General features: G+C 41.1%; 2 pseudogenes; one reads left to right on the forward strand and one right to left on the reverse strand.

Annotated features, from left to right (window-relative positions):
• Window positions 1-2,452: 2,452 nt before the first annotated feature.
• Window positions 2,453-5,626, reverse strand: LOC122793786 (annotated as a pseudogene).
• A 27-nt stretch (window positions 5,627-5,653) lies between these two features.
• LOC122792909 lies at window positions 5,654-7,806 on the forward strand (annotated as a pseudogene).
• Window positions 7,807-8,869: the final 1,063 nt, after the last annotated feature.

Here is an 8,869-nt window from a genome sequence, read left to right on the forward strand (position 1 = left end):
CCTCATAGAAACAGACAACTGGTGCCAGAGCCATGGCCTCAAGCTAAATTCCAAAAAGTGCATAGTCATCCCCTTTAGCAAAAACAAAGTGCCCACAAATTACCACATAGGTGGTAATCCATTAAGTACAGAAGAAGTAATTAGGGACCTGGGGACCCAAGTTGATAGCAATCTCTCATTTGACAACCACGTGGCCAAAGTGGTTAGAAAAACATTTTATATAGCCCACCTAATCATGAAGGGATTCACATCTAGATCAAGGGAGGTCATCGTGCCTCTTTACTCATCCCTCATCAGGCCTATAATTGAGTACAATGCCCCTTTTGGGATGTACCTTACCAGACACCTGCAGCAACTGGAAAGACCCCAAAAGTACCTCACCAAGAGGATCAAAGGGTTCAAACAGATGCCATATGCTGCCCGGTTAAAGAAACTCCAGCTCTACTCAGTGGCATACCGCCTGTTCAGAGGCGATCTCTGCCTGACTTATAAAGCCATGTCCAACCCGGAATTAATGGACATGCTGCACCTCAGAAAATCCAAATTCCATCGAGCTACGCGCTCGAGAGACTTGAACCTCAGCACTGAAATAAATAGGACATGCTGGAGGGACAAATTCATAACCCAGAGGCTCCCTTCACTCTGGAATAAAATCCCAGTCCAGGTTAGGCAGAGTCCCTCATTGACTCTCTTCAAGAGGAATCTTGATGAGTGGATGGGAGATCGTGGGTTTACCCCGGGTATCACTTCTGTGTCACTGTTAGACAGAGGCACAGTACACTAACCTCGAAAAAGGGCATAGCAAAATAAATTTAAAATGGGTGGCGAAAGCCAAACACATTCTGGCTAGGCTTATAAATGCCCTAGGGCAGATAACCTAGCATGAACATATGAACCCATTTACCTATGAAATGGTTCTTTGGATAAACAGCCTAGTATGAACCTATGAATCTATACATCAGGGGCAGGGGGAGATCCAATGCAAGTGATTCTGTTTGGACATCAAGTATGCTAGTCACAATTATTTTATTATTGTTGCTTTTCTGCTTCCTGTATTTATTTTTGTAGCATTTGAACCTTTCATTGGTAAAACACCTTTAAAAAACAGATTTGCTAGTCTTGAAGGGTGTATGGATGGTCCAAGGGAGGATTTTTCCTGACTGCAAGGAACTGACTGATCCAAAATCCATCCATCCATCCATCCATCCATCCATCCATCCATCCATCCATCCATCCAGCCACAACCCCTTTTCCCATTTTTTGTGTCCTCACTCACCAGGAGATCAAACTTGATAGATATGGCCAAACAGACAAGTCTCCTTAATATATGATTTCAGCTCTTGGTATCTTCATGCCATCTGGGTAATCTGTTTGGATTATTTCTGATAGATATGGAAGCAGATGATTGCAAAGTTGTTACTGCAGCATGACTATCTGATCTGAATGGTAACCATGATATGCTATGTGGAGAGGCAGAATGAAGTTGCAAACAGGGGTGGGAGGCATCAACATTAAGGTATAATTTCTGTCTCATCCGACACAGTTCGCATATAAAAATGTCAGGTCTGCCTGTAGTATAACAATGATAGCCTTATTCAATTGCAACTTGATTTGAAGTCAATAAAGAAAGGGTACCTCCTAATGCTAAAGTACAGCTATCAGTAACAAGTAAAAACAGTATTCAGAATGAAATGCTGTACAACAATGGCCAATGAAGTGAAGTTCTCTTGGAGAATAGGTAGTGTGGTTAAATGATATAACACTTAAAAGTGCAAGATATATAGCAAAAAACTTGCATACATTTCCAGTATTTAAATTAAATGCACTTACAAGATATTCATGCTGTGAATGCAGTTATACCATAGCAAAATGATGGCTCCAAAGTTTCCAGTCTTATGATGGCTTCAAAGTATCCAATCTTTTTGGTCTGATATACAATGTATCCACACTGAAGATGTAGTAGCTGCTATGTGAATGTGATGAACTGCGATAACAGCTTAACCAGTCTAACAGATCAAATAAAAGCTTCTAGCTTTAATGGCAGTTAAAATCCTTTTATAGCTGGAAAAGTTAAAATCTTCATGTCAAGTTAAAATCTTGATGTAGAATAAAACAGTCCCTATGTATTCCAAATGATTAAACTGCTGAGGGCGTGGGTAGAATGGTGACAAGATATCTGGTGCTGTAGGACAGCTGAATGTTTTATCACACTCTTTTTTGGTGTTAACTGTTGTGATGAAACTAATAGAAATATATACATATATATGCATGTGTGTATGTATTATTATTTTTTATATATCATACATGCACATGGTGCACTCATAGTCATACACCCACCCACACATACGCACACACTGTACCCATTCATCCTTACTTCCTTGTCATAAATGTTCAATGACTTAAAATAATACAGATCACTCCCTGACAATGAAGTGAATATTGTGCCTGGCAGCCTCTCTCAGCTAGATGATGGACACCCTCCAAGAGCCACCATTTTATTCTCGCAGTCTAGAAGCCAGCACCAGGCTAACTTGTCAAAGTGTTCCCTGGTACTGAGGATACTCCTGCTGAATGCGATCCATGATGCTACAAACTATGTGAATGCGATCTTCCTGTTTTTGCTTTTCATTCTCCAGTGCCTGCTCTGTCTTGCAAAGTGGTGTATACTTTTCATCTTTCACTGCTTGTAGATGCTTTAAACAAATTTGGTAAGCCACAATCTGAGACAGATTCCTTTGCTTGTTCTCCTGCAGTTTTTCCAGGTCAACATCTAAGTGGTCTGATACAGCACGCTGTGCTGAACACTGTTGTTGTTTTTCACTCAGTGCTTTACTGAGGGAGTTCTGTTGGTCCTGCAATTCCCTTATAATACCATTACACTCATCTGCATTCTTCTGACTTTCTTTTATCTTTTTTTTCCAAGTCCAAAAGTTTGTTCTGAAATTCACTTCTTGTAGGCAGCTTCTTGTCCACTTTGGCCTGACCCTCTGCTCTGGCACAATAGTCTCCCTGCGTAAGACAACATCTTCCATGTCTCTTATCATCTTTTCCTGTTGCTTCATCAACTGAGCATAGCGAACCTCCATTCTGTGAATTTCAGCTTGCATAATTCAAATTTCTCCTTGTCCTACGTCAGAATCCACAGCATCTCGTGTATCTTTAGGAAGCTGGGAGTTCTTTTCCCACAGCAAGATCTGCCATTCTGCCTCTACCAGATTAATCAGAAGCTGCTCCTTCTCTTCTTTCAGTTGATGCAACTTCTCTTGCAACTCCACAGATTCCTTCTCTTCTTCCCGGAGGCCACGTAAGAATTCAGTTTCCATCAGTATGTTTCCCTGTTCCAGATCGCCTTTGAAGGCACTGTTCTTGCTTAGCAGCATGTTCGGCTTCAGCATGTCACTGGACAAATTTCTCATGTGACGTTCAATATCTTTTTTCTCATTTAGCTCCTGTTGAATACCATTTTCAGTCCGAATCTTCTTCTGCTGAAGTATGGTTAGTTGCTTCTTTAACATCTCTACAGATGTGGCCTGCTCTTCACTTTCTCGCGTTAGCTTGCCCAAATCATTCTGTAGTCGTAACCAGTACTGCTGCAGCTCCATTATTTCAGTACTGCCCTCCTCCACCTGTTTTGTGAAGGCTTTTATCTGTATCTCCAGTGGTCCAAGCTCTTTGCTCCCAGCACTGGAAAAGGCTTGCTCAATCTTTTTATTGTACAAGTTGATTGTTCCTTGCTTGCGCTCTATTAAGATGTTGCATTTTTCAATCTCAATCTCACAGTTGAAAATCAGGGAATTCTTTTGCCCTAGCATCTTGTCAAGCTCTGACAGTGTCTTCTGGAGCATGCTCAGTCTGGTATTACTATGATTATTCTCCAGTGTTATCGGTGCAACTTCATTTTCTCCTTTAGCAAGTTTCGTCTCCTGTTCTCGCTTTTTTGCTCGTAATTTATGGGTTCAGGAGCCTAGGCAGCGAGACATTTCCCTGTGGTACATTTGACTGGAGACACATGCCTGAAGTGACATTCAGCTGCAGAGAAATATGGCTGTTTGCAAATTCCCTGTGGGCAAAGAAAAGCATATTCTGCCATGCCCACAACTTCAGTAACCAAATACACAGGGGGAAAACAATGTCCATGGTCCCCAAGGGAATGTGAGACAGCAGGCAATATGGCAGGCATCAGCAGCAGGCTGGCCAGAGGGCATGTCAGTGACAGTAAAAATGCAGTGCACAATAGGCAGTGTCTTTATAATTGAAGTGTGTGGACCACTACCACTTTCACAGTGTCTAGGGAACATTACCTAAAACACATACTGGAGCATAAATGTGACTACAGTAGCCTGCAGGATTTCCTCCATGCTGTAGCACACTTCTACGTGTTGTAGTTACATAAGTATGTGCTGTACACTGAGAACAACACTCTTTAATTCTTTTGCCACCACTCATTTGATTATTAAAGCTGTGAGCATGGCAGGGTGTGCTTCTCTTTGCCCACAGGGAATTTGCAAACAGCCATATTTCTCTGCAGCTGAATGTCACTTCAGCCATGTGTCCCCAGTCAAATGTAACACATGGAAATATCTCGCTGCCTAGGCGCCTGAACCCGTAATTTATAAATCAGTTGGTTATAGTACTCCGTTGCTTTGTCCAAAGTAAGACACTCCTGCATCTTTTCCATTAGCTTGTCCTCTAGTTCTGTTCTTGTTAAGTACTCCTTCTCAATCTTCTTGCGCAAAGCTGTCAACTCATTCAAACGTGTTGCCCTTTCCAAGCTGATACGATCGAGAGCCTGTTCTGTCTCATGCAGTGTACGAGTGTAGGTGCTGTACTCAGCATTCAGTGCATCCTGCTTCATCTGACACTGTGCAATCAGCTTCTTGCTCATGGCAGCATCAGATTCTGCACGGTTAAGGATGACAGCTAGCAGCTCATTTTGCTCTTCTTCCTTTATGATGGATTTCTTGTAGACTTCAATCTCAGTATCCAATGACTGTACCTGTTGTCTGGCCTGGCTCAGTGCCTCCTCCTTTGCTGCATAAGCTTCATCTCGCCTCCTCATTTCAATTAGGCTAGTATTCCACTGTTGTAACAGCTGCTTCTTCTCCATATTAATGGCATCAGTCTCCATTTGTGCCTCAGTTACAGTGTTCTTTGCTGCTTTGCTTTCCTCTGCCTGAGCTATAATCTGTACCTCTTACATTGCAGTCTGTTCATTTAGCCTTTCTACTTGTTTTATCAGGCGGTCCACAAAAAGATCATGTTTCCGTTTCTGTTGTTCAGCCTGGGTTCTTTCTGCCTCTGCCTGTTGTGTATCCTGTTTCATCAATGCAGTGTCCGAATGCACATCTTCTTTTAAGTTCTGAGTATAAAACAGATGTAAAGCCATGTTATCCACTTTCGTCTGTAGTTCAGCCACTTTTTTGCATTTCTCATTTGTTGTCAATTGTGTTTTTCTGTAAAGATTCCTGATGTTTTCAAGCTCTTCCTCTAGCTGTCTGCGCAATACAGCCACATCACCACATCTGTCATGATGTTTTTCCAGTGCCATCTGCATGCAAGCTAGTTCCTGTTGGACACCATAGAGCACCACACCAAGCTCCTCGTGATCCACCTTACGCTTCTTCATCTGTTCAGAAAGATATTCACACTGTGAATGCAGTTATACCATAGCGAAATGATGGCTCCAAAGTTTCCAGTCTTATGATGGCTTCAAAGTATCCAATCTTTTTGGTCTGATATACAAAGTATCCACACTGAAGATGTAGTAGCTGCTATGTGACTGTGATGAACTGTGATAACAGCTTAACCAGTCTAACATCAAATAAAAGCTTCTAGCTTTAATGGCAGTTAAAATCCTTTTATTGTAGGAAAAGTTAAAATCTTCATGTCAAGTTAAAATCTTGATGTAAAATAAAACAGTGCCAGACAAAAGATACAGTCATTGGATACTGAGATTGAAGTCTACAAGAAATCCATCATAAAGGAAGAAGAGCAAAATGAGCTGCTAGCTGTCATCCTTAACCATGCAGAATCTGATGCTGCCATGAGCAAGAAGCTGATTGCACAGTGTCAGATGAAGCAGGATGCATTGAATGCTGAATACAGCACCTACACTCGTACACTGCATGAGACAGAATGGGCTCTCAATCGTATCAGCTTGGAAAGGGCAACACGTTTGACTGAGTTGACAGCTTTGCGCAAGAAGATTGAGAAGGAGTACTTAACAAGAACAGAACTAGAGGACAAGCTAATGGAAAAGATGCAGGAGTGTCTTACTTTGGACAAAGCAACGAAGTACTCTAACCAACTGATTTATAAATTACGAGCAAAAAAGCGAGAACAGGAGATGAAACTAGCTAAAGGAGAAAATGAAGTCGCACCGATCACACTGGAGAATAATCATAGTAGTACCAGACTGAGCATGCTCCAGAAGACACTGTCAGAGCTTGACAAGATGCTAGGGCAAAAGAATTCCCTGATTTTCAACTGTGAGATTGAGACTGAAAAACGCAACATCTTAATAGAGCGCAAGCAAGGAACAATCAACTTGTACAATAAAAAGATTGAGCAAGCCCTTTCCAGTGCTGGGGGCAAAGAGCTTGGACCACTGGAGATACAGATAAAAGCCTTCACAAAACAGGTGGAGGAGGGCAGTACTGAAATAATTGAGTTGCAGCAGTACTGGTTACGACTACAGAATGATTTGGTCAAGCTAACGCGGGAAAGGGAAGAGCAGGCCACATCTGTGGAGATGTTAAAGAAGCAACTAACCATACTTCAGCAGAAGAAGATTCGCACTGAAAATGGTATTCAACAGGAGCTAAATGAGAAAAAAGATATTGAACGTCACATGAGAAATTTGTCCAATGACATGCTGAAGCTGAACAGGCTGCTAAGCAGGAACAGTGCCTCCAAAGATGATCTGGAACAGGGCAACATACTGATGGAAATTGAATTCTTATGTGGCCTCCGGGAAGCAGAGAAGGAATCTGTGGAGTTGCAAGAGAAGTTGCATCAACTGAAAGAAGAGAAGGAGCAGCTTCTGATTAATCTGGTAGAGGCAGAATGGCAGATCTTGCTGTGGGAAAAGAACTCCCAGCTTGCTAAAGAGACACGAGATGCTGTGGATTCTGACGTAGGACAAGGAGAAATTTGAATTATGCAAGCTGAAATTCACAGAATGGAGGTTCGCTATGCTCAGTTGATGAAGCAACAGGAAAAGATGATAAGAGACATGGAAGCTGTTGTCTCACGCAGGGAGACTATTGTGACCAGAGCAGAGGGTCAGGCCAAAGTGGACAAGAAGCTGCCTACAAGAAGTGAATTTCAGAACAAACTTTTGGACTTGAAAAAAAAGATAAAAGAAAGTCAGAAGAATGCAGATGAGTGTAATGGTATTATAAGGGAATTGCAGGACCAACAGAACTCCCTCAGTAAAGCACTGAGTGAAAAACAACAACAGTATTCAGCACAGCGTGCTGTATCAGACCACTTAGATGTTGACCTGGAAAAACTGCAGGAAAGGAGTCGTTCTCAGATTGTGGCTTACAAAACTCGTTTAAAGCATCAACAAGCAATGAAATATGAAACGTATACACCACTTTGCAAGACAGAGCAGGCACTGGAGAATGAAAAGCAAAAACAGGAAGATCGCATTTACATAGTTAGTAGCATCATGGATTGCATTCAGCAGGAGTATCCTCAGTACCAGGGAACACTACGACAAGTTAGCCTGGTGCTGGCTTCTAGACTGCGAGAATAAAATGGTGGCTCTTGGAGGGTGTCCATCATCTAGCTGAGAGAGGCTGCCAGGCACAATATTCACTTCATTGTCAGGGAGTGATCTGTATTATTTTAAGTCATTGAACATTTATGACAAGGAAGTAAGGATGAAAGGGTACAGTGTGTGTGTATGTGTGGGTGGGTGTATGACTATGTATGATATATAAAAAATAATAATACATACACACATGCATATATATGTATATATTTCTATTAGTTTCATCACAACAGTTAACACCAAACAAGAGTGTGATAAAACATTCAGCTGTCCTACAGCACCAGATATCTTGTCACCATTCTACCCACACTCTCAGCAGTTTAATCATTTGGAATACATAGGGACTGTTTAATTCTACATCAAGATTTTAACTTGACATGAAGATTTTAACTTTTCCAACAATAAAAGGATTTTCACTGCCATTAAAGCTAGAAGCTTTTATTTGATCTGTTAGGCTGGTTAAGCTTTTTTCACAGTTCATCACAGTCACATAGCAGCTGCTACATCTTCAGTGTGGATACTTTGTATATCAGACCAAAAAGATTGGATACTTTGAAGCCATCATAAGACTGGAAACTTTAGAGCCATCATTTCAATATGGTATAACTGCATTCACAGCGTGAATATCTTGTAAATGCATTTAATTTAAGTACTGGAAATGTATGCAAGTTTTTTGCTATATATGTTGCACTTTTAAGTTTTATATCATTTAGCCACACTACCTATTCTCCAAGAGAACTTCACTTCATTGGCCATTGTTGTACAGTGTTTCATTTTGAATACTGATTTGAAGTCAAGCATTACATCCTGAGCTTCTATAACAAGTGCTGCATAGAACTGAAAGGGATTTTATTTTGGCTATAATGTCAGTCAGCAAAATAGTCCTTTGAACATACGTTAATAAGTATGTACAAGGAAATCAGTCTACATGCCATTGCAAGCTTAGCCAATAGCCATATTCAAAATTTCCTTCCAGTATCACACATGGTAACAAATAACAGACAGGGTGTATTTGAAACTGTCCATTAAATTATTTGTGTTTACCTTGCCACTTGACACATAGCTGAAGTTTGCTACAGCGGTAGACGA

Source organism: Protopterus annectens, chromosome 2.part0 (genome assembly GCF_019279795.1).
Source record: "Protopterus annectens isolate FY-2018-M chromosome 2.part0, PAN1.0, whole genome shotgun sequence".
Lineage (NCBI taxonomy): Eukaryota > Metazoa > Chordata > Ceratodontiformes > Protopteridae > Protopterus > Protopterus annectens.